Source organism: Schistocerca serialis, chromosome 2 (genome assembly GCF_023864345.2).
Source record: "Schistocerca serialis cubense isolate TAMUIC-IGC-003099 chromosome 2, iqSchSeri2.2, whole genome shotgun sequence".
Taxonomy (NCBI): Eukaryota; Metazoa; Arthropoda; class Insecta; order Orthoptera; family Acrididae; genus Schistocerca; species Schistocerca serialis.
Window position 1 is genome coordinate 340221483 of NC_064639.1, and position 24952 is coordinate 340246434.

Genomic DNA, 24952 nt, shown 5'->3' on the forward strand with positions numbered 1-24952 from the left:
GGGTGTTGTGGGACATAGTGGAATATGCACGCTTCAGGTCCTATATTTTCATGAAGTTACTGTAGGTGGCGGGGCTGTAAGTGTCCTTCAAAATGGTGCCTGTAACGGAGATCCATGCTCCGTCTTCTCATCAGTGTTATTATTATATTCCTTTCTTCGCAGATTCTACGAAGAACCTCCTCCTTCCTTGTTTTAGAAATATAAATATCCAATTTTTCAGAGAGATTCACGTTATTATTTTTGTTCAGTTTATGAAGTATTATAAAATTATCATCTGTGCAATCAGATGTACGTCCTATCTCACTAATGTGGGTAGCTACGGGAGGTTTATTTGGGGTGTTTTATATTAACACATTTACATTTTGGGAACCTTCATACAGTCTGACCCATACTGTACTGAGCATTGATTGCATTTAATCTTGTTGATGACCATGTTAGAATGTCTGTCGCTGCTACTTTTTATATTGTGTCGCAGATAGTTTTTTATTGCATCTTGAAAACCACATCTCTCAAAAGTACGTTATGTGTTGTCAGTATGTTACCAGATATCTAAAAGCGGGCAATATTCCAGTGAATGTGAAGACGTTCGTGCCACAAGAACTGAATTCGACAAAAAAGTACATCAGATTTATTGCATCTTAAACAAATGATAATTATCGCCTCATAATACTGAAAGGAACTTATTGTGATATGTATAAGGTAAGCACATTTCTTTAGTATGTGGAAAGTAAGAATTTTTGAGTTAACGATCTCAAACTACATCTACTCCGTGCATGTGACTAAATGAAGCCGATTCCACGAGTTAGGAAATAAAGCTAGAGAATAATCACGAAGTATTTTTTCACATATCAAAGTTAAATTTACATTGAAAACTGGAAATGGAAAATAGAAAATGGCGGGCGTGAACAGCGATTGCAAATGTATGCGCACGTAAACAGCAAGGAAAAGACAATAATATTCTTTTTCTGATAGGTGTGGTGAAGTTTTGTAATTGTGATTTGGTTTTCATATGAGAGGACTGTCAAGTCGTTTAAAAAAAAAAAACGTTAAAAGTTTCTTTCGGGCTACATTCGAACCAGTAATCTACTGATAACATCTTATAAAATTCGACGGTCTACCGCTCTAACAACTGCGTTTCCAAACAGCTGAGGTGATGATGGAAAATAACGATTTCCACTACGAGTATAATGACGCTCAATGATGCTATCCTTCGTTGTAACAGTGGGCGTGCATATCTCGGAGGTAAGTTAACGTTAACTTTAACGTGCAACACATTTCTAATTAAGTTAATGAACGTGGGCAACGACGTGGTGTTAATCTGCCGGTACAGTGCAACCACATTTTACGCATCTCCTCATTCTCTGGAACACTAAAAAACAACTGTTCAGGAGTTTTCATAGATGTATTTGTACCGTACGGTACTACACATTTAATAACCCATTTCCCGAAATGTAAATTCCAAAACAAGACAAGATTGTAAATTATCATTATGATAGTAGGAACAGCTACCTAACCAGTGACGTCACAGGCGTTACACGACTCGAATGGAGCGTTTTAGTGGGACTTCAAATTATTTGGATTTTACTTCCGTTTTCATAAATGAATACTGAAATTCAAGAACAAAAACGGCATATTAGGAGCATAAAATGACATAATTAACCACTGAAGACAATTCCCAGGGAACACTCAAATACCCTATTCTTAACTTCGTGAGTACATCATTTCGCTGTGTTGCACTATATATGATTCGAAAAAAATGATTCAAATGGCTATAAGGACTATGGGACTTAACATCTGAGGTCATCTGTCCCCTAGACTTAGAACTACTTGAACCTAACTAACCTAAGGACATCACACACATCCATGCCCGAGGCAGGATTCGAACCTGCGACCGTAGCAGCAGCGCCTAGAACCGCTCTGCCACAACGGCCGGCTATGTGATTCGAGATGATGCCAATCCCTGACATGAACACTTTTTTCGACCTTGGAATTTCACACTTTTCTTCTCGTTTCTAGTAGAGAAAACGGCTTTCTTCGTTCCAACTTTAGCATCTGGGCCCAGCGATGCACATATCAGCGCACCTATAGTATAAAATGACGGTATTCAGAGTCTACAAAAATCTCTTGGCCATGTAAAATGGAATGCAGTGTTATCAGGTCACCATAGGTCTTCCTTGAAAGTGGAAAAAAGGTAAACTCCTCTTGTGATTCAGTTGTGCAAAAAGAGGGGGAGTGTGTTTGTCGATGTTTGTCGATACTGGGGGCAGATGTTGCAGATGTTACCCAAGTATGCTACAGTCATGTTACCATTGCGCTGATGATGGAGGAGGGCAGTGTCCTGGGAATTTGCGATGCTGTTTCACGTTACAGAATTAGACCGTTCCTTTCCTGCTGATCGGTAAGGACTATACAAAGAAGCGACAGGGAAAAGATCGGGGACATTATTTCGGCACTGTCCTGTGGAGACCTTGACGGCAAGACAGCGTCGAAATTACCGATGCTCCTCGTAAACGACACAGTTTCGCGTAAGCAGCTTGACCAGAAACATGCTAAAGTTATGTAGAGATTGCTAAAGCTACAGTGATTCCTGACGCTCGCGGAAATCCCAGATCTGCCGTTTAGTAGAATCACAGATAGTTATTTCTAGAAAATGTGATAATTCTGTGACAAATAAAAACTCTATAACCCCTCTGCCCTCCCCCTTGCGGACGCTCGTGTCTCGAATGAAAATATTGGCAGAGGAGAGTAACTGTGGCGGGCTTCGTCAAAATGGTTTGAAGATTAATGACGCAAAACAAAAATAAATGAACTGTTGCTAAAACCAAAACTTCCTATTTATCTGAAACGAAAGCTGTACAATCAGTTTGTATTACCAGATTGGAATTGCGGCAGTGAGACATCGAGTTTATAGCGAAAATATTCAAAAGTTAATAACTTCCCAGCGTGAAATATGCACGTGAGAATTACTAGGAATGACAAGCATACAATGATATGAGTCAGGGAACAAACTGTAATGTAAGTGAAATGGAGGATGGGTGTTTTCCAAGATCGAGACAATGACCTAGTGGAAGGCGGGCATACTTAGCATTCGAAAACATGCGAGTGAATTAAGTTAGAATGTCAAATACACGTTTGGTAAATGTGGTAAATTTAAGTGAACTGGAGGAATTCGTCAAAAGGCATCATTGTTGACTAGTCTGTTTGTGCCTACTAACAAAGTTAAAATCGCGTGCGCTTGGCCTGTACCGTTAACAGCTACGTGGTCTTTGTGGAAGCTACTGACCAACATGGGGAAAATACTATTGTTTTGTATTATTAAACATTTTCATTTAAATGATGGAGTCCTAGACAGATCAAAGTCGATTTGGATGAAGTCCATGAGAACTCTGCACCAACGCTGAAGACTATTATTTTCGATTAACCCGTGTTTCTGAGGAAGGGGGTGCGTGAGGGAAGCAGATTACCTCATCAGTTTATTTTTCAGATTTATCTTCAAGCAACTTCATGTTCACCACCTTCAAATTTTGACTTAACGAGAAAAACTGTAACAACCACCAATGGGACTAAAACTGTGTTCAGACATAATGTGAGACTTTTTCTTTTATTAGCAGTATCGTTGGGGTAAATCACACAAAAAATACGTAATTCTAGACATGTCAGTTAAACACGTTGACAGTATCATGAGCGAAATAAGTTTCCCCATTTAATTAGATCATATGTACCGTGGACACGAATCTTATCAGCAGTAATGTATTATAATAGATGAAGCACAGAAATCTTCATCTCCACAGCTACTTGCAACATCACAATGCATCACTGGACATGATCCCAAGGAAGGCTGTACGCCTTTTCGTTACTACGAGGGGAGATCGGTTCTATCAACCAGTTGTCTGGGAAATCAGAATGACACTTCATCACAGACCATCGCCGTAAACTTCATTTAGACTCTAAAACAAACAAACAAAAAAGGAAACGGATGCACAACGAAGCAATTATCCGAATGAGACGGAAATCGGTAGATGTGGTATACATGTACAGACAAACAAATGCTTGAAATTTCAGAAAATTTGGATGATTTGTTCAAGAGTAAGGGTTTCACAAATTTAGCAAGTCAATAACGCTTTGGTCCGCTTCTTAACAGAATTGTTGGAAGTCCTCCTGAGGGACATCGTGCCAAATTCTGTGCAATTGGCGCGTAAGGTCGGCAAAATCCCAAGCTGGTTAGAGGGTGCTGCCCATAATGCTCTAAGCGTTCTCAATTGGAGAGAGATCCGGTGACCTTGCTGGCCGAGGTAGGGTCTGGCAAGCACGAAGACAAGCAGTAGAAACTCTCATCGAGTGTGGGCGGGCATTTACCTCTCTGTAAAGTAAGCCTAAGATGGCTTACCATGAAGGGGAGCAAATGGGACTTAGAAAATGATCGGCGTACCGCTGTACTGCAACGGTGCCGCGAATGGCAACTAAAGGGGGCATCCTATACAAAGAGATGGCGCCCCAGATTATCATCCCTGGTTGTTGGGCTGTATGGCGGGCACCGGTCGAGTTGGTATCCCACCGCTCTCCGGGGCGTCTTCAGACACCTCTTCAATGGTCACCTAGGCTTAGTTCGAAGTGAGACTCATCACTGAAGACAATTCCACTCCAGTCAACGAAATTCCAGGCCGAATTTGCCCTGTATCGCTGCAAGTGGGCCCGTTCTTTTACAGAGGCCAAAGGTAGTCGGTGCAAGGGGCGCCATGAGCTCAGTCCACTTTCTGTAAGCCGTTTATTAATGGACCTTGTGGTCAGTGATGCACCAGTTGCGCGCTGGATCGATGATAATGATGAATGCAGGGCTCTCCGTAGCTCTGTGACGATTGCTCAGTCCTCGCATTACGGCCACTCTCTAGATCGGCCGCTTCCTTCATGGCGCTCTGTTCGTCCATGGTTCACCCATTTCTGCCAGTATGGTCGAATAGTGTCTTCGCTCCTTTGAAAATGTCGAGCGACTCGCCGATGACCGATGACCCCCCACCGTTTTCCTTCAACCCAACTGCAGGCCCTCTCGCAAGTGCTGACACCTGCATATAATGTTGACGCCTCTGTCAGAGAAAGAGTGTTACCGTCCAACTGAGTAAACGGAGTGAAATTTCGCAAAGACTTTATGCCATGATATCGACATGTGCCCTGTTTATTACTCTTGCTAGGTGCGAGGTGAAATTGCGCCGTAGCATCACACAATCATCCATGGGCTGACAAAGTTTAAATTTTTCCGTTTTCCGTTGATACATGTATAAATATCAATTTTGCGATCGACTTTCAATACTCCTTCATGGTGCGTCCTTTTTGTGTTTATTTTTATTTTTCTTATTTGAGTGTATTTCATAGCATGAAACTTGCACTGACAGGCAAGTAGATAAACCATAATACTACAACAGAGGTTCAAAATACTTCTAGAGTTGTAAAGTTCTTGTATCATCACACGACCGGTTTCGGGCTCTTATACGCCCATCTTCAGGTGTATCTTGGTGCTGTGACCCCCAAGCGCCACAGTGGACGTGTACTAGGCACGGTGCGCTCTGCGCTCGGAGGTAGCACACCGCACCTAGTACACGTCCACTGTGGCGCTTGGGGGTCACAGCACCAAGATACACCTGAAGATGGGCGTATAAGAGCCCGAAACCGGTCGTGTGATAATAAAAGAACTTTACAGCTGTAGCGGTATTTTCAACCTCTGGTATAATGCTCAGTTGCGGATGTTCCTCCAACAGGATTGTTTGTCATAATACTAGAATCGATGACAATTCTAGTCTCAAGCTTTGGACAGGAACTCGTTTAAAAACTAATAGTCTTATTTGAAAACAAATTCTCAGTTTTTACTCTAAGCCATTTTTTCAGACTTTGTAAAGTACTCGTAATGTCAATAACTTACAAATTAAGCGATGGATGCGACTACTAATCCCAGTATGATTGTTTCCTACTATCTAATAACCTATATTTTTCACCATATCTGGTTGACAAATTCGGATGTTAATGTTTGCAATGTTATATTTGATTTGCCAAAGTTAACTTGGACAATCCCAACAGATTATCGGGTCCTTGTCAAGTATAAAAATATCTTTACATAAAATGCCATTCTTAATTCCCCGACAGCAGATGATGTCCATGTTCTTGCAATAGCTAACTGAAACGGGTAACAAAAATAAATGCCGTACTACAGCGATCGTTGCTGTCTGAAGCTTTTACTTCTAATTCTGTATTAATCAATATCGCCTCCATAACTGAAGAATGTGAAGTATATAAATTAATGTTATAACTACCATTTTTATGTCTACTCTTTCACGTGAACTATTTTTTTGCTTGCTATTGTGGTCATATAGACAAAATTTAGTACCATATGCCAAACGCGATTTAGTCCTGTTACTGAGGTTTCTAAATTCTTCATCCCGCAACGATTTCTTCTCTACTGCCAATCTAGTCATCTCTGAGTAAAACATATATTCATCGCCCTCAATCATTTGTTGTATACATTCTACACTCTGTCTTCCGCTAGACTGCAGCTCCCAATAGTTTCATGAAAGTTATAACCTTTTGCCGTAACACATCTCCCATCGTCCTGTCTCTTCTTCTTGTCAGTATTTTCCACATTTTTTTTTCCTCACCGTTTCTGCAGAGACGTTTTCAATTCTTGCTGCTTCTTCCGAGGGAATGCTGATAGACATAAACTGAATCGGTTCTTATGGAGAACGCTTTCTTTTTTAACATTATGAGATGAAATCCTAGTGATCTAAGGTGTCAGTAAAGGGTGTTGCAAAGATCACTGAAGCTGTGAGCAGCAGGCGTTTGGGTAGATGCCTGGATGTGCAAATATTTTGGATCGAGGTGAGAGTAAAGTTTTTGTATGGGTAGAATTTTCTGAGAGAAAGTGGTGTGTTTGTTTTGGTCGCGATTAACTTCGTGATCCTCTATGGAAAATACGTCGTTCCTGCAAACATTTGAAAGTATGTGGTCTATGTTAATCGATAAATTTGTCAAATCTTTTCCCTTTTGAGTGATATTCTGCACTGCTTTTTTTTAAAAAAAATCTTAAGGAAGCAACTCAAAAGATGTAGGAGGCGGAATTTTCCCCCGATTAAATGGAATCCGTCACGTTTAATCTTCTTTTCACTGAGAACTGACGAACGTTCCCGACTCCCAAGCATCATAGTAAGAATAATGTGCACCTCCATTCCTGACAGAAGAAGGCATGAATAAAACTTTTCACTACATGTCAGACGCACCAAGAATAATTACAAGCAACAGTATATTCACTGAATTGAGGCTATCTAAGTTTAGTAAACAATAAATACGTAGTATTGCTTATCTAAACCTTGATTTCCCCGTAACATCCTTAATATTTATTATATGTGCATTGCTGAAATGTGAAACTTTCTAGCAACTAAAACTGTATGCCAGACTTTGACTCGAACGTGGGACCTTATTATTAGTATTATTATTATTATTATTATTATCAGAACCACCTCAGAAAATAGCGAATGAAAAATAATCGCATGAGCAAGAATCGAATCGAACATGGACCAACGACTTGAGAGTCTAACGCCTTGGTCGCTTTTTTTTTTTTGACAAAGAAAATAAAAATCTTTGGTTTTCTACAATAAATGACAGTTCTGATTATAAAAAAATATTTCTTGAAAACGTAAATAAGCATACTTTTTCAACATCAAGTGTCATACCAATTTTTTTTTGTTTTTCTTTTTTCTTGTCAATTGTTTAGATCACGTAGGACACCCTCCATGCGACAAATAGTGATGCGTAATTAGCATCAATAGCAAACAAAACACAAAGGGAAGTAAAGAAAACGCCCTCCTGGCAGAACAACGAAATAGCATCCCCCCCCTCCCATCCCACCCCCCTCCCAACGTGTGGGTAGACGCACTCTGAATCCCAACAAGGCAGTCAGGCATTTACCAGGCACGTCTTCGTGAGGAATATTTCATTTTGCCGGTACATTGGACCGAGTCCTGGTTTTACACAATCTCACTGAAATCACCTTCTCATACCTGGGACACCCCAGCTGCAGGGAAGATCGAGGAAGGCACTACCCAAAAAGTTGGCATAGTTCTGACGGTATCGCGTATGGTGCATAAGAAAAGCAAAGCGATCTTGCAGGAACGTCCAAAAATCAAGAACACTCGTATCACCTTCATAGAACAAATAAGAGATCAAATGGTTCAAATGGCTCTGAGCACTATGGGACTTAACTTCTGAAGTCATTAGTCCCCTAGAACTTAGAACTACTTAAACGTAACTAACCTAAGGACATCACACACATCCATGCCCGAGGCAGGATTCGAACCTGCGACCGTTGCGGTCGCGTGGTTCCTGACTGTAGCACCTAGAACCGCTCTGCCACCACGGACGGCTCAAATAAGAGATCGAGAGACCTTTTATCCAGGTCACAGCGTTGATCTTCGTACGTGAGAAATAAGTCTCATCTGGGAACATAAGTGATTTCGGTGCAATGGCATGGGGAGCCGTACGTAGAAGAAAGGGAAGCATCTGAATCAGCTGCCACACAACTACAGAAGATCCACACATCAGTCGATGTTCGTCTGTATCAAGTGTGTGACAACGAGGGCACAGCGGCGAATCTGTCATTTTTATGACATGCAGACGAAGTTGTCTCACATATTTTCCATTAACGATCAGATACCACGTCGCACGAGCGCCCGTGTCGGCGGGCACATGGTGCACAGAACGTGGACCTTTGGCTTTCGCGGTCGAGTGCTCTTCTAACTGCGCTATCCATCCATGACTGTCAATCCACCCTCATAGCTTTGCTTCCACCAGTACCTCATCTCCCACCTTTCAGACTGCTCGACTAGAACTCCTGGAAAATATTTCTATAAGTCGTGGTCACAACAACAGGCTGACAACACTGGCAATTTACGTTGTGTCCAGCAACTTCACCTTTCTCATAACAAGTTCTAGGGTTTACAAGGAAAGTGTAGTAGCGTATAAAGTGAACAGGAGCTTGTGGAAATTATGACAGCACTCAACAGGTCCCGAAAAAGCTATTTTGCTTAGCTTGGCTCAAATTATTTAACACACAACGGTTTCTGCGGAGCACCTATTACGAGAATTAAGCTTGGTCCACCTGCCCAGGCACGGAATTGATATGTCAAAACTTACTGGACAGAGGTAACCAGGTGTAGAGCTGTACACCTATGTTGCCTATACCGTCGTACACTCACCGAATTATAACTGGGAGGAAAACAACTCTGCCGACTGCTGACAATTTAGCTACAATGAACAGATGATTTGGTGATGGGTGGCATCACCACGCGAGAAATGCCTCAACTGTATATTTAAAACAAAACTTGTTTTACAGTTTAAGTTGTGTGACAGGAATGACGAATGACTAGTTGCTATTATACATCATCTTCAAATCTGAGTGTTTGTAACTGGGATATCTTGTGAATCAGTAGAAATTGTTATCAAGGTTAGTTGGTGGTGTTAGGGAATTTCCTTATCATACAACTTATGCCTGATTACTATTAACTTAAATATTTTGGCAGCATATCTGTGAACAATCAGCTATAGAGATGATCATTATTCAGTACATATAACTCAAACTACTTAACGATCATTTATATCATGTAAATGAAACTGCAGAGATAAACATTTCTCGTGAATCGTTTATGGGTACTGTGTGTTGAAATTGTGTTCTTTAGTTACTTTCTGAAACTGTATGTTGTTTCAGTCAATATTTCTCCAAATCTTTCTTTCTTTTTGTCCTCTCCACCCTTGAAACAGTTTTTGTAACCAAGGAATCTAGAAATGACTTTAGATAAAATATAAAGTTTAATAGTTTTTCTATTATTCGGCAAAACTATATTTATTTGGTCATGATACGACTTTCGATTTCTCAGGCCATAGTCAGGCGACAACAGAATGTCGAAAATACAGATAAGATGATGTGCGACTTACATATACAGGGCTATTACAAATGATTGACGCGATTTCATAAATTCACTGTAGCTCCATTCATTGACATATGGTCACGACACACTACAGATACGTAGAAGAACTCATAAAGTTTTGTTCAGCTGAAGCCGCACTTCAGGTTTCTGCCGCCAGAGCGCTCGAGAGCGCAGTGAGACAAATGGCGACAGGAGCCGAGAAAGCGTATGTCGTGCTTGAAATGCATTCACATCAGTCATAACAGTGCAACGACACTTCAGGACGAAGTTCAACAAAGATCCACCAACTGCTAACTCCATTCGGCGATGGTACGCGCAGTTTAAAGCTTCTGGATGCCTCTGTAAGGGGAAATCAACGGGTCGGCCTGCAGTGAGCGAAGAAACGGTTGAACGCGTGCGGGCAAGTTTCACGCGTAGCCCGCGGAAGTCGACGAATAAAGCAAGCAGGGAGCTAAACGTACCACAGCCGACGGTTTGGAAAATCTTACGGAAAAGGCTAAAGCAGAAGCCTTACCGTTTACAATTGCTACAAGCCCTGACACCCATGACAAAGTCAAACGCTTTCAATTTTCGGCGCGGTTGCAACAGCTCGTGGAAGAGGATGCGTTCAGTGCGAAACTTGTTTTCAGTGATGAAGCAACATTTTTTCTTAATGGTGAAGTGAACAGACACAATGTGCGAATCTGGGCGGTAGAGAATCCTCACGCATTCCTGCAGCAAATTCGCAATTCACCAAAAGTTAACGTGCTTTGTGCAATCTCACGGTTTAAAGTTTACGGCATCTTTTTCTTCTGTGAAAAAAACGTTACAGGACACGTGTATCTGGACATGCTGGAAAATTGGCTCATGCCACAACTGGAGACCGACAGCGCCGACTTCATCTTTCAACAGGATGGTGCTCCACCGCACTTCCATCATGATGTTCGGCATTTCTTAAACAGGAGATTGGAAAACCGATGGATCGGTCGTGGTTGAGGTCATGATCAGCAATTCATGTCATGGCCTCCACGCTCTCCCGACTTAACCCCATGCGATTTATTTCTGTGGGGTTATGTGAAAGATTCAGTGTATAAACCTCCTCTACCAAGAAACGTGCCAGATCTGCGAGCTCGCATCAACGGTGCTTTCGAACTCATTGATGGGGACATGCTGCGCCGGGTGTGGGAGGAACTTGATTATCGGCTTGATGTCTGCCGAATCACTAAAGGGGCACATATCGAACGTTTGTGAACGCCTAAAAAAACTTTTTGAGTTTTTGTATGTGTGTGTAAAGCATTGTGAAAATATCTCAAATAATAAAGTTATTGTAGAGCTGTGAAATCGCTTCAATCATTTGTAATAACCCTGTACTTGTATATTATTTATAGGAAGATACAAAAGACAGCTGCTGTTATGCGATGTCTCAGTTCATTCATTGTTGTTGCTAACGAAGGCACATAAACAGAGTCTTTTCAAAATGGTTCAAATGGCTCTGAGCACTATGGGACTTAACATCTATGGTCATCAGTCCCCTAGAACTTAGAACTACTTAAACCTAACTAACCTAAGGACATCACACAACACCCAGCCATCACGAGGCAGAGAAAATCCCTGACCCCGCCGGGAATCGAACCCGGGAACCCGGGCGTGGGAAGCGAGAACGCTACCGCACGACCACGAGATGCGGGCGCACAGAGTCTTTTATTAACCCCCACAAGAAATAATCAGATACAGTCAGGTAACGCAAGGCTGAAACATCTGGTCCTGTGCGACCGATGCAGTGTTCAGTTACCCTTTGCTTTAAAAATTCCCGCACTTCCAGATGTCACAGTGGCGGTGCCCAATCCTGTTGGCAAATGAAGTCGTTGGAATCAGTCTCCAACTGTGGGAAAAGAAAGTCCTCATGTATATCGAGATACGTGCTTCCTGTAACAGTGTTCCGGCAAATAAAGATGGACCATACAGCTTTTCCCGTGAAACTGCACAAAACAGATTAAATTTTGGAAAGTCTCTCTCATGTTGTACAACTTCTCACATTATAACAGTTCACCTTTACAATTAAATGGAATGTTGTCTCATCACTAAACGCTAAGCGTGGAAGAAAAATGTCGTTTTCCATCTTGCCAAGAACGAAATTACAGAACTCCACAGGTTGCTTTTTGTCACCTTCACGAATAGCTTGCAGTAGATGAATTTTGTATGGTTTCATACGTAAACTTCAACACAAAACACGCCAGACGGACATTGAGGGGCATGTTGAGCTGTCGAGCTGCACGGCGAACGGGTTTCTGCAGCTTTACTAGAACGACAGGGAGATAACAGCAAAAAAAAAAAAAATTAAAAAAATAAATAAATAAAAAGTTTTGGTGCCTTCAACAAGGGACTAAGACCGCTGTTGTATTGTCCTCCTGATTAAATCGTATCAAATCATATTATACAGCTGTCCCACACTAAGATCATTTGGCAACAAGAGTGCCATATTGTCAGAACAGACGGGCGTCATGCTGATCGGGGTGGAAAGACATTGACATCGAGCACAATGTCTAGGCAGAGCGACTATCGCAGACATTGTTCAGCAGATGCGCATCTCAATAGATAATGCTCATTCCATCGTCCGAGATTGTCTGCAGCATCGGGAATTGTGCGGGGTTCTGCGATTACTGTCACCCGCTCACAAAGACGCAAGGTTTATAGCCATAAAGAACAAAAGGCGGCGAAAATTAAGCAAAAGCATTGTTCTCCTGCATGGCAAAGCAAAATCAATCAAGGCGCGCACAACCCAAGCTTTGCTTCAATGTTTTCGATGGGAGGTTTGCAAGCATTCCCCTTACAGTTCATATCTTGCACCATCTTATCTCCATATTTTCGGCTACCTGAAAGAGCATCTTGGTGAAAAGAGATTTTCCAGCGATGACGACGTTAACATAGAGGTTCTCGAGTGACTCCTTGACCATTATTGGCTGAGTTATGTCTAGTTGATCTCTGGCGTAAAAACAAATTTTTGATTTGATGACAACAAAACCTAATGTTCAAGAAAATTGTATCATGAACAATTTTTTGCAGAAATGTTTTATTTCTTCATATTGACAGTTGTGTGTCGAAGAACTGAACAACTTGTAGATTTACGGAGGCATGGTGACTGTGTAAGTGGGCTGTTTAGGTTTTCTTATTGGTAACGCCACGTAGCGCTCTGTATGAAAATCACTGGCTGTGCTGCGTGCAGTCTGTGGCTAGTTTGCATTGTTATCTGCCATTGTAGTGTTGGGCTGTTGGCTGTTAACAGCGCGAAGCGTTGCGCAATTGGAGGTGAGCCGCCAGCAGTGGTGGATGTGGGGAGAGAAATGGCGGAGTTTTGAAATTTGTAAGACTGGATGTCATGAACTGCTATGTATATTACGATTTTTCAACACTATTAAGGTAAATACATTGTTTGTTCTCTATTAAAATCTTTCATTTGCTAACTATACCTATCAGTAGTTAATGCCTTCCGTAGATTGAATCTTTTATTTAGCTGGCAGTATTGGCGCTCGCTGTATTGCAGTAGTTCGAGTAACGAAGATTTTTGTGAGGTAAGTGATTTGTGAAAGGTATAGGTTAATGTTAGTCAGGGCCATTCTTTTGTAGGGATTATTGAAAGTCAGATAGCGTTGCGCTAAAAATATTGTGTGTCAGTTTAAGCACAGCCCTGTATAATTGTTCAAAGGGGACGCTTCAACTGTGTTAAAAATGTTCTCAAATATCCTTGTCGCTTTGAGGTGTGATGCGGCTTTCAATAAAAGCAACTTTGCCTGTCAAAATAATACGTAATTTACTTAACACGAATTCTTTACAAACGAATGGAAAAAACAGGTAGAAGCCGACCCCAGGGAAGATCAGTTTGAATTCCGTAGAAATTTTGGAACACGTGGGACAATACTGAGCCTACGACTTATCTTACAAGATAGGATAAGAAAAGGCTAATCTACGTTTCTAGCATTTTCAGACTTAGAAAAAGCTTTCGACAATGTTCAAACTCTGAAGGTGGCAGGTGTGAAATACGGGGAGTGAAAGGCTCCAGATGGCAGTTGTGAGTCAAGGGGCATGAAAGGAAAGCAGTGATCGAGAAAGGAGTGAGACACGGTTGTAGCCTATCTGTATATTGAGGAAGCAACACAGGAAACAGAAGAAAAATTTGGAGTAGGAATTAAAATCCATGGGGAAGAAGTAAAAACTTTGAGGTTTGCTGAAGACATTGTAATTGTGTCAGGGACAGCAAAGGACCTGGAAGAGCAGTTGAACGCAATGGGCAGTGTCTTGACCGGAGGATATAAGATGAACATCAACAAAAGCAAAACGAGTATAATGGAATGTAGTCGAATTAAATCCGGTGTCACTGTGGGAATTAGATTAGGAAATGAGACACTTAAAGTAGTAAAGGAGTTTTGCTATTTGGGAAGCAAAATAACTGATGATGGTCGAAGTAGAGAGGATATAAAATGTAGACTGGCTATGACAAGAAAAGCGTTTCTGAAGAAGAGAAATTAGTTAATACCAAGTATAGATGTACGTATCAGGAAGTCTTTTCTGAAAGTATTTGTACGGAGTGTAGCCATGTATGGAAGTGAAACATTGATGACAAACAGTGTATACAAGAAGAGAATAGAAGCATTCGAAATGTGGTGCTACAGAAGAATGCTAAAAATTAGATTGGTAGATCACGTAACTAATGAGCAGCTACTGAATGGAATTAGAGAGAAGAGGAATTTGAGGCACAACTTGGCTGGAAGATGGGATCGATTGGTAGGACACGTTCTGAGACATCAAGGGGTCACCAATTTACTACTGGAGGGAAGGGTGGAGGGTCCTCTGGTTTGGAGCCGTGTGGAGGGTCTAAACCAGAGGCTCAGACGACTCTGCGACTATAATGGTTGCAAATTCATCGACCTCCGTTATTGGGTGGAGAACTGTAGGGCCCCCCTAGACAGGTCAGGCGTGCACTACACACCGGAAGCAGCTACTAGGGTAGCAGAGTACGTGTGGCGTGCACACGGGGGTTTTTTAGGTTAGAGGGACCCCCCCTTGGGCGAAACGATAAAATACCTGACGGCTTACCAGAGAGGACATTATCATCGTTGATAAAGAACGTCCATCCTCAGAGACCAAAAACAGGAAAAGTTAACGTAATATTGGTAAACTGCAGGAGTATCCAGGGCAAGGTTCCTGAATTAGTATCTCTTATTGAAGGAAATAGTGCGCATATAGTATTAGGAACGGAAAGTTGGTTAAAACCGGAAGTGAACAGTAACGAAATCCTAGACACAGAATGGAATATATACCGCAAGGATAGGATAAACGCCAATGGTGGAGGAGTATTTATAGCAGTAAAGAATTCAATAATATCCAGTGAAGTTATTAGCGAATGCGAATGTGAAATAATCTGGGTTAAGTTAAGTATCAAAGGTGGGTCAGATATGATAGTCGGATGCTTCTATAGACCACCTGCATCAGCAACCGTAGTAGTTGAGCGCCTCAGAGAGAACCTGCAGAACGTCGTGAAGAAGTTTCGTGATCATACTATTGTAATAGGGGGAGACTTCAATCTACCAGGTATAGAATGGGATAGTCACACAATCAGAACTGGAGCCAGGGACAGAGACTCTTGCGACATTATCCTGACTGCCTTGTCCGAGAATTACTTCGAGCAGATAGTTAGAGAACCAACTCGTGAAGCTAACGTTTTAGACCTCATAGCAACAAATAGACCGGAACTTTTCGACTCCGTGAATGTAGAAGAGGGTATCAGTGATCATAAGTCAGTGGTTGCATCAATGCCTACAAGTGTAATAAGAAATGCCAAGAAAGGAAGGAAAATATATTTGCTTAACAAGAGTGATAGGGCACAAATCGCAGAATATCTGAGTGACCACCATCAAACGTTCATTTCTGAGGAAGAGGATGTGGAACAAAAATGGAAAAAATTCAGAAACATCGTCCAGTACGCCTTAGATAAGTTCGTACCGACTAAGGTCCAAAGCGAGGGGAAAGATCCACCGTGGTATAACAATCATGTACGAAAGGTACTACGGAAACAAAGAAAGCTTCATCATAGGTTTAAGAGTAGTCGAATCATAGCTGATAAGGAAAAGCTGAACGAAGCGAAAAAGAGCGTAAAGAGAGCAATGAGAGAAGCATTCAACGAATTCGAACGTAAAACATTGGCAAACAATCTAAACAAGAACCCTAAAAAGTTTTGGTCGTATGTAAAATCGGTAAGCGGATCTAAATCCCCTATTCAGTCACTCGTTGACCACGATGGCACCGAAACAGAGGACGACCGAAGAAAGGCAGAAATACTGAATTCAGTGTTCCGAAACTGTTTCACTGCGGAAAATCGTAACACGGTCCCTGACTTCAGCCGTCGCACGGACGCCAAAATGGAAAATATTGAAATAAACGATATCGGAATTGAAAAACAACTGCTATCACTTAGTAGCGGAAAAGCATCCGGACCAGACGAGATACCCTTAAGATTCTACAGTGATTATGCTAAAGAACTTGCCCCCTTTCTATCAGCAATTTATCGTAGATCGCTGGAAGAACGTAAAGTACCTAGCGACTGGAAGAAAGCGCAGGTCGTTCCCATTTTCAAGAAGGGTCATAAATCAGATGCGAATAATTATAGGCCTATTTCGCTTACGTCAATCTGTTGTAGAATAATGGAACATGTTTTGTGTTCTCGTATTATGACGTTCTTAGATAATACAAATCTCCTTCATCATAACCAACATGGATTCCGCAAACAGAGATCATGTGAAACTCAGCTCGCCCTATTTGCCCAAGAAATTCACAGTGCCGTAGACACTGGCGAGCAGATTGATGCCGTATTCTTGGACTTCAGGAAGGCATTTGATACGGTTCCGCACTTACGTTTAGTGAAAAAAATACGAGCTTACGGAATATCGGACCAGGTTTGTGATTGGATTCAGGATTTCCTAGAAGAAAGAACACAACATGTCATTCTTAACGGTTCAAAATCTGCAGATGTAGAGGTAATTTCGGGAGTACCGCAGGGAAGCGTGATAGGACCTTTATTGTTTACAATATACATAAATGACTTAGTTGACAACATTGGTAGCTCCGTGAGGCTATTTGCAGATGACACGGTTGTCTACAAGAAAGTAGCAACATCAGAAGACTCGTACGTACTCCAGGAGGACCTGCAGAGGATTAATGCATGGTGCGACAGCTGGCAGCTTTCCCTAAACGTAGATAAATGTAATATAATGCGCATACATAGGGGCAGAAATCCATTCCAGTACGATTATGCCATAGGTGGTAAATCATTGGAAGCGGTAACGACCGTAAAATACTTAGGAATTACTATCCGGAGCGATCTGAAGTGGAATGATCACATAAAACAAATAGTGGGAAAAGCAGGCGCCAGGTTGAGATTCATAGGAAGAATTCTAAGAAAATGTGACTCATCGACGAAAGAAGTAGCTTACAAAACGCTTGTTCGTCCGATTCTTGAGTATTGCTCATCAGTATGGGACCCTTACCAGGTTGGATTAATAGAAGAGATAGACATGATCCAGCGAAAAGCAGCGCGATTCGTCATGGGGACATTTAGTCAGCGCGAGAGCGTTACGGAGATGCTGAACAAGCTCCAGTGGCGGACACTTCAAGAAAGGCGTTAGGCAATACGGAGAGGTTTATTATCGAAATTACGAGAGAGCACATTCCGGGAAGAGATGGGCAACATATTACTACCGCCCACATATATCTCGCGTAATGATCACAACGAAAAGATCCGAGAAATTAGAGCAAATACGGAGACTTACAAGCAGTCGTTCTTCCCACGCACAATTCGTGAATGGAACAGGGAAGGGGGGATCAGATAGTGGTACAATAAGTACCCTCCGCCACACACCGTAAGGTGGCTCGCGGAGTATAGATGTAGATGTAGATGTAAAAATTGTAGAGGGAGACCAAGAGATGAATACACCAAGCAGATTCAAAAGGATGTAGATTAAAGTAGTTTTTTGGAGATTATTCGGAGATGAAGAGGCTTGCACAGGATAGAGTAGCATCGAAAGCTGCATCAAACCAGTCTCTGGACTAAAGACCACAACAACAACGACACCAACAACAACATTTCGACTGAACAGTATTTCCTGCTATGTAGTGGCCCACGAATAAGTCATAATATGCCGAGAGTCATTGTATGTACGAGGCTCGTATCAGTGGACTAAAATATAGCGATATCCGTGTTTTAAGCGGGAGCCTTGAAAAATCGTGGATTGTAATGTAGAGATTCTGGGGATGGTATTTTCGGGTGATTTTTCTGATAAGTATTGCTCAGGTTTTTGCAGGATTGACAGTTGGGTACCAAAGGCTACAGCCGGAGATGAAGGAGATGAAGTGTGGGTAATAGGATCTTTCTGATGAAAGGAGGGGAGGATGTAAGACAGTGTTGCCAGCATAATGATACAAGGGAGTGGACTGATTTGGTACATACTTTCTCTGTCGGAGAAAAGTGAGTGATATTAGGGCACATCCTAGGGGCACGTGTTCAATCGGATCGGAAATTTTGGTGCGAGCGTTGCTATATAGAAGAGAAGTGTAATCAAAATAAATACATTTAATCAGATGTAATTGACTTAACGTACATACTAGTGAAGTTCGAACAAGAGATATCAATACCACTCACCGCCATAGCTCCTTTTACGTCTTGGAAAGAAAAAGTGTGGATGATAACATGTTGTGCTGTTGGTGTAGGAGGCTAATTAGATGAAACAGTTGCTCATCTGTATAGCTGTTGGAAAGAGAAAGACTCTGTTCGCGGCGTTTGAAGAGGACGCACTCAAGGACCTTTGGTAGTGAGTAAAATTAGCCGTTGGATCGGAATCGTTTGTCGAGACAGTTGTTGGTCATGCTGATGCCGAAATGGAAGGTGACTTGGGGTTGGGGTTGGGTTTGTTTTGGGGAAGGAGACCAGACAGCGAGGTCATCGGTCTCATCGGATTAGGGAAGGATGGGGTAAGGAAGTCGGCCGTGCCCTTTGAAAGGAACCATCCCTGCATTTGCCTGGAGCGATTTAGGGAAATCACGGGAAACCTAACTCAGGATGGCCGGACGCGGGATTGAATCGCCGTCCTCTCGAATGCGGGCCCAGTGTATAACCACTGCGCCACCTCGCTCGGTCGAAGGTGACTTGTTGAAGATTGTTCCGAAAATGCTTCGCCGGTCCTAAAGTGCTTCGAAGTTCAGACGGAATAGTTAAAAGATCTTTTAGAAAATTTTTGGTAAAACCTTGTAGCTGTTAATCGTCATTTATTGTGGGATCAAGGTACAATCGGTTTCGCGATAATGAATCGTATCTTCAAATTAATTTGGCTGGACTACGTTAAGCCATAAGCCAAAACGATTTATTTATTTATCGTATGGCGAGAACAGTAATTATTAAGTAATACACACAATTTACAATTATACATTTAAGGGTTCAGATACAAAGCTAACATGTTTAAATTCTGAAAATTAGTAACATTTAAAATATAAAATTTAGACAGTTAATTAAGGGAGATACATTTATTAAGAGTTCAACATATCGTGAATGAAGCCAATTGATAGCCAGAGGAGCAGCATTAATAAAGTCACTTAACGGTCCTGGGTAATTTCTCAGAGGGGAGTTTCTTACAGTATCTTTGTTTGTCCCTGGTCTCCACAACCGCAGGTTGGAGAGTTTCTGAGCCCCACTCGTACATCACAGCATTGCACCTGCAGTGACCGGTTCTTATCCTGCTCAGTCTTGTCCATTCACTTCTCTTCGATTCAAATGACTGGCAGATGGAGCTTAAACACCTTGATATATTATTGTTGCAGAATTCCATCCCTTGAACCACTCTTCTTTAATGTCAGTCTTCTCGTTGTTTCTTCCATTACTCCACAGTGGAGTGTGCGGTATCAATCGGTGCGAATTGGAAGTTCTTGGGGATAGTCAAGGTGATGCAGCTTCATCCATTCTGCTTTTTGGCATCGCAGTTCAGGTGGTAGAGTGCTGCTGATGGTGTGCAGCTCACTGTTGCTTTCCGATGGATGTCTAGTTTTCTCGTATGAGCACTGTGTTGCCATACTCGGGCACAGTATTCAGTTACTGGATATACTAGTTGGTTCAAATGGCTCTGAGCAATATGGGACTTGTCATCAGTCCCCTAGAACTTGGAACTACTTAAACCTAACTAACCTAAGGACATCACACTCATCAATGCCCGAGTCAGGATTCGAACCAGCGACCGTAGGATATACTAGAGTCAAATCTTCAGTCTGTAGAGTGGATGCTTCAGCACCTCAGGTTGTGCCAGCCGGTTTCTTTGTGATGTTGTTTCGGGTCTTTAGCTTTTGGCTGGCATTTCTCGGGTGTCTTTTATATCCTAACCTCCGATCGAGTGTGACACCATGGTATTTAAGCTGGAACTTGTGCCTAATCCTCTGTAGACAGAAGTTCACATCATGCCGTTGTTTTGCAATTCTGTTGTTTAAGCGGAATGTGCAGACGTCTGTCTGTGTTTTAGGATTACTAATGTATGTTGCACCCGTGGTCTACGGGGAGCCGGCACGGTGGCTCAGCGTGTTCGGTCAGAGAGCCGATTGTCCTCTGCAATAAAACAAACTGAGTGAAGGAACCAAAGAGCAACTTTAACACATGTCATGTGACGTCCGTCCAGACCAAACGAAACAATAAAAAAAAAGGGAAATTGCGGCTTTGATTCATAATCAAAATGTGTTCGGTCGCCGTTTCGAATCCCGCCGCTGCTTAAATTTTGATTAATAATCATCACTGGCGGACGAAGATTTCCGGCATAAGAAGTCACCCTCATTCTGCCAACGGCCTTGCCAAAGAGGGCAGGGGGCGGAGAGAGGTTCAGGGCACTCTCTTGTCCTAGGGGTGGGAAACTGCCCCCAAAGGTGAAAGAATCAGCAGTGATCAACGGCATGAGGATGCACAAGGCAATGGAAACCACTGCAATAAACACACGTAACGTGTATTCACAGGACATGTGGCCTGTAAGTGAAGAAGTGTCATGATGATCTCTCCATTGGCAAAAGATTCCGGAATAGTCCCCCATTCGGATCTCCGGGAGGGGACTGCCAAGGGGGAGGTTACCATGAGAAAAAGATTGAATAATCAACGAAAGGATAACGTTCTACGAGTCGGGGCGTGGAATGTCAGAAGCTTGAACGTGGTAGGGAAACTAGAAAATCTGAAAAGGGAAATGCAAAGGCTCAATCTAGATATAGTAGGGGTCAGTGAAGTGAAGTGGAAGGAAGACAAGGATTTCTGGTCAGATGAGTTTAAGGCAATATCAACAGCAGCAGAAAATGGTATAACAGGTGTAGGATTCGTTATGAATAGGAAGGTAGGGCAGAGGGTGTGTTACTGTGAACAGTTCAGTGACCAGGTTGCTCTAATCAGAATCGACAGCAGACCAACACCGACAACGATAGTTCAGGTATACATGCCGACGTCGCAAGCTGAAGATGAACAGATAGAGAAAGTGTATGAGGATATTGAAAGGGTAATGCAGTATGTAAAGGGGGACGAAAATCTAATAGTCATGGGCGACTGGAATGCAGTTGTAGGGGAAGGAGTAGAAGAAAAGGTTACAGAAGAATATGGGCTTGGGACAAGGAATGAAAGAGGAGAAAGACTAATTGAGTTCTGTAACAAGTTTCAGCTAGTAATAGCGAATACTCTGTTCAATAATCACAAGAGAAGGAGGTATACTTGGAAAAGCCCGGGTGATACGGGAAGATTTCAATTAGATTACATCATGGTCAGACAGAGATTCCGAATCAGATACTGGATTGTAAGGCGTACCCAGGAGCAGATATAGACTCAGATCACAATATAGTAGTGATGAAGAGTAGGCTGAAGTTCAGGACATTAGTCAGGAAGAATCAATACGCAACGAAGTGGGATACGGAAGTACTAAGGAATGACGAGATACGTTTGAAGTTCTCTAACGCTATAGATACAGCAATAAGGAATAGCGCAGTAGGCAGTACTGTTGAAGAGGTTGTAGCCTCTCCCTGATGTTATTCAATCTGTATATCGAGCAAGCAGTGAAGGAAACAAAGAAAAGTTCTGGAGTAGGTATTAAACTCAATGGAGAAGAAATAAAAACTTTGAGGTTCGCCGATGACATTGTAATTCTGTCAGAGACAGCAAAGGACTTGGAAGAGCAGTTGAACGGAATGGACAGTGTCATGAAACGAGGGTATAAGATGAACACCAACAAAAGTAAAACGAGGATAATGGAATGTAGTGGAATTAAGTCGGGTGATGCTGAGGGAATTAGATTAGGAAATGAGACACTTACAGTAGTAAAGGAGTTTTGCTATTTGGGGAGCATGATAACTGATGATGGTCGAAGTAGAGAAGATATAAAATGTAGACTGGCAATGGCAAGGAAATCGTTTCTGAAGAAGAGAAATTTGTTAACCTCGAGTATAGGTTTAAGTGTCAGGAAGTCGATTCTGAAAGTATTTGTATGGAGTGTAGCCATGTATGGAAGTGAAACATGGACGATAAATATTTTGGGCAAGAAGAGAATAGAAGCTTCCGAAATGTGGTGCTACAGAAGAATGCTGAAGATTAGATGGGTAGATCACATAACTAATGATGTAGTATTGAATAGAATTGGGGAGAAGAGGAGTATGTGACACAATTGACAAAAAGAAGGGACCGGTTAGTAGGACATGTTCTGAGGCATCAAGGGATCACAAAGTTAGCATTGGAGGGCAGCGTGGAGGGTAAAAATCGTAGAGGGAGACCAAGAGATGAATACACTAAGCAGATTCAGAAGGATGTGGGTTGTAGTAAGTACTGGGAGATGAAGAAGCTTGCACAGGGTAGGGTAGCATGGAGAGCTGCATCAAACCAGTCTCAGGACTGAGGACCAGAACAACAACAACAACGTGTATCCACAGGACATGTGGCCTGTAATTGAAGAAGTGTCACGATGATCTCTCCATTGGCAAAAGATTCCGGAATAGTCCCCCATTCGGATCTCCGGGAGGAGCTGCCAAAGGGGAGGTTACCAAGAAAAAAAGATTGAATAATCAACGAAAGGATAACGTTCTGCAAATCGGGGCGTGGAATGTCAGAAATTTGAACGTGGTAGGGAAACTAGAAAATTTGAAAAGGGAAATCCGAAGGCACAATCTAGATATAGTAGTGGTCAGTGAAGTGAAGTGGAAAGAAGACAAGGATTTCTGGTCAGATAAGTATACAGTAATACCAACAGCAGCAGAAAATGTTATAACGGTGTAACTAACCTGTCTCTACGGGTTATTACGTTAAGATTAGGGTCGCCACCGACTCTAACCATACAACTAATCAAAGGTTTGGCCGAGTCGAAAAATAAATTAATTTAACAACAGACCAAAAACTCATAAAAATGCATACGTTGCGATGTCGCTCATAGGGGATGCGATGTACTTAATAGTACTGCCCGTGCACTGTTGACGAGAATCACACATTTAAAATAAAATAGAAAATGCATGAACACTGTGCATAAGAAAAGCTCCCAGCAACACACCTGAAAATAAGACTTAATCTAAAGCATTTGTTTTAAAATAAAAGGGGAAACTAATCAATGGACCTGTGCGTAAGGAAACGCGTTGGATATGCTAACAGGAGAGCTTTGAGGTGAGTGGCTTAGGCGCAAAAACGTAACCTCGGAATACAGAGAAAATTGTGGATAAAATCATTTATTCCTAAGATATGGATGTGAGTCATGTACACAATTCCTGATAACATTAATTCCTAAAACATTAAAGAAAAACATCGATACATTCACCGTTGAAATCTACACCTAACATCATTGGTGTGAATCATTCATACAACTGCTGTTGCCTGATAACTGATCGCAATAACTCGTGAAACGGTACACGTTTCGCAGTACACCCTCGTGCCCACGTGGTTTGTGGAGACGCAATTTCTAGGTATCGTGGCCAAGTTGCAACAATATCACATCACACAACCATGAACAGTTAACATTCTTTAAAACAAGCATGAGATCGGACAGTTAGTGATGACGGTTGCCAACAAACTCTAACGTTCAACCACGTGGTGACGAAAGATACACAAAGCAAGGAAAATTTACGGGAAGGCAAAGCTATTAATATTTAGAAAAATAATAGCTTATACAGGCACAGCTGAAGGCAAACAGACATTCATATAGAAGTGAGTGCTCACTTCTTATCGACTCCTTTGTGTGGCGCTCTTCCGGCGAATCCAAGTCTGCTATAGAAATTTACTAAAAGAAAAATCTGCCAAAGTTTTGCATTCTTTGCTGCGACAAGGCAAGTCAGTCTTTCAGAGTTGAAAAGCGATACCAAAAGCTGACAGCTCTCCTCTCGCCAACTAACAACGCGCAAAGCGATCAGTCTAACCCACCCTTCTTCAATTGGAGCACAGCTGTGGACGTTTTCCGTACCGGCTGCAGACTGCCTCCCTTTTTCTTCTTCAGCCTCTTCCATGCCCCGTGTGGCCCGGAAAACCCAAAGATGCCATTTCCGTCACCAACCTAACGCAGGTGGATTTCTCACAAGTAGCGCAAACCTCTTTGCCTGCTTGACCACTACGAGAGTTGGCTATTCTGTACAACTGCTGCTGAATTTGTATGACTATCGCAGACTTTCTGCAGCAGACTACGCCACCGTCTAGCAGCGTGACACACAACCACATTCATTCAATCACACCACTATGAGAGTTATGGGAAATGAGAAACAAGGAAAAGAAAGAGAAATGCTAGTGAAAATGGGCTACCGGATTAATGAAAGGTGGCTACAGGACCCTTTCAACAGGAGTAGGATCCGTTATGAATAGGAAGGTAGGGCAGAGAGTGTGTTACTGTGAACAGTTCAGCGACAGGGCTCTTCTTGTCAGAATCAACAACAAACCAACACCGACAACGATAGTTCATGTATACATGCCGACGTCGCAAGCTGAAGATGAAAAGACAGAG